Here is a 2,575-nt window from a genome sequence, read left to right as displayed (position 1 = left end):
GTCTATCGCGTCAGGCTCCTTTCCGGCCTTCAATATTTTTTCCGAACGATTCGTTTGGAAATTACATGATTCGCATCGTACTTGCTCATTTGGTTGGCGGGTGTACGATTCAGTCGGAAAAAATGATGGGTACGTGTCGGGTGAAACAACTTCCTGCCGGAATCGGAATCGGCTCCATAGTGTTGTGGTAATTGTACTGGGAATAGGACATTGTAGCATTTTCCGATGTTATATTTTAATTCATTTTATATTTATTGTAGTTAGAGTAGTAAATCTTATTTTTGTGTGATGTAACATTTTGTTTTATTGTTGTGTTGTGTTAGGTGTGAGTACTTATTTGTATGACTTACATATATTTAATGCAGTGTCTAGGGACATGTCACACAGGGTGTGTGTGCCATGTCGTGTTTTCACTTTTGTCTGCACCATTTCACAAAGCCTATAAGGACAGTCTACATGACTTTGATGGTGAGTCTCTTAGGGTGGCACAATCACGTGGCCGATTCCTGGTGGAGCTGCTCCGACAGCTATAGGGGAGATTGGCTCTGGCACACGCTATGGCCGTCACCTACCCAGCTCCACTTCGGACATATGTCTCATCAGTTTCTCGGCTGCTGTCTCCTTCCTGTGGTTTCCCAACTCTGGCTGGTCTTTTTTGGGTCTTGATTTTCTTGTTCGCTAATAACTCCTGTCTTGTCCTGTCTCTTGAATCTGTGAACCTACCTCTGACCGTGGAGACTAGCTTTTTGAACGATGGTATTCTCCCTCCTACCCCTTTACTCTACCCCCTTTCTCCTTTACACTCCATGTATCCTTCCTCTTTGCTCTTTAATTGTTTTCCCCGTTGAGAACTAGCTGTTTGGCTGATGCCCAGTAGAGCTACCCGATAGCTAAAGAGGAGATGGGCTGTTGACTTCCCCCTAATTCGTCACCTACCCAGCCGGACTTTGGGCTAACTCTCCTTCGTCTCGCAATCCTATCTACCGCGTATCCCTTTACCCCACCCCCTCACCCTTCTAAGCTCCATTTATTTCGTCATCTACTCTCTTGAAATGTTTTTCTAGTAACTGATGTAACGTGTTACTGATGTAATTTTGTAATTTCTGTGGAACCTTATGTAAAGCACTCTGATACCTCCGGGTCTAGCCAGCACTTTATAAAAATCTCAAAATAAATAAATGAAATAAATAAATCATTTTTTTTTTAATGTAGTGGGAAATGTATATGTATTTATTTTAATATTTAATTATTTATTTGTGTAATTTAGATAATTATGTGTTCAATTTATTATAACAATAATATTTAAAAATGTAAATATTTTTTGCTTGTAAATTATTTATAATTTCATTTTTTTAAATATGTGTTTATTTTTTATTTTTTATTAAATTGTTTTTCTTTTTTATTATATTATGTTTTTGGTATATTCAAATATGTATGCATATATTTTTGATAATAATATATTATTTATGATGTTTTAAATTATATTATTATTTAAAAATATTACTTTATTTATACGTGTATATGTTCATATATATATATGTTTACATTTTTAAAAGTACGTTTATTTGTTATATTTGTTAAAATATACATTCAAATATATTTTATTTTTATAAATTAATTTTAGTATTTAATATATGTTAATTTTTATTATTTTTCATTATATATATTTAAAAATATATATCTAATACAACTATATTATTGTACATGGGGAAACAAATCTCTATATTTTTGTACTTACTTTTTAAGTATAGGCAGTTAATATTTTTGTATTCTATATTTTTTCCTCTATACTGTTTACTTCTATATTATTTTCCTCGATATTCTGTCAGTGAACCGTTCACGACGCCGTGATAGCCCTGGATTGTTATGTGTAAATTCTTTAAACATTGCCTCTGAGATAAGCCTGACTGCTCGTGCCAAGCTAACAAGGTGTTGAGCAAGGTTTATGTTAGAAGTATATCCCCCTTTTCCTGACTAGGAAGAAAGTTCCCTACTTGGACAGGGTAACAAGGTAACAATCTGTCAACTAGAGACCCAGCATCTAACAGTATGTGAATACAGCAACTACCCCTAAAGCCACGGGAACCTGGGTACTGAGCGGTTATAGAGAACAGTGATTTGCATAGGTTTAATTTAGTACAAAATTTCTGGATAATCAGCCCAATCGCTGCATGCACATAATGCAATTCGCAATAAAAAGAACACAAACTTCCACTATTCTGATTTTGAAACAAAAATATATTCAAAGCTTAGGGCCTCATTTATTCATTTTTTGGCGTAGGGCAGCGCCGCAAGCCTTCATGCTACTCTGCCCAACGTCAAAAGAAAAGGGCAGGAATGTGCTGCATCCATGAGATACGTTGCATTCCTGTCATCTTTCACAGCGCAGGTGCACAAACAGTGGCGTAGTTAGACCTTTTGCCCCCCATGGCAGTTGGGGCGTTTGCCACCCTGTGACGGCCGCAGCTAAGTGCAGGGGCGCTGCCGCCCCTAAAACACAGACCGCCACCCCCCCATGCAATGCCACTGTGCACAAATGACTGCAATGTACCAACGCAGGTGGTCTTTGCCTTGA

Source organism: Lissotriton helveticus, chromosome 9, assembly GCF_964261635.1.
Source record: "Lissotriton helveticus chromosome 9, aLisHel1.1, whole genome shotgun sequence".
Classification (NCBI taxonomy): Eukaryota; Metazoa; Chordata; class Amphibia; order Caudata; family Salamandridae; genus Lissotriton; species Lissotriton helveticus.
Note: the sequence above shows the minus strand (reverse complement) of the source record.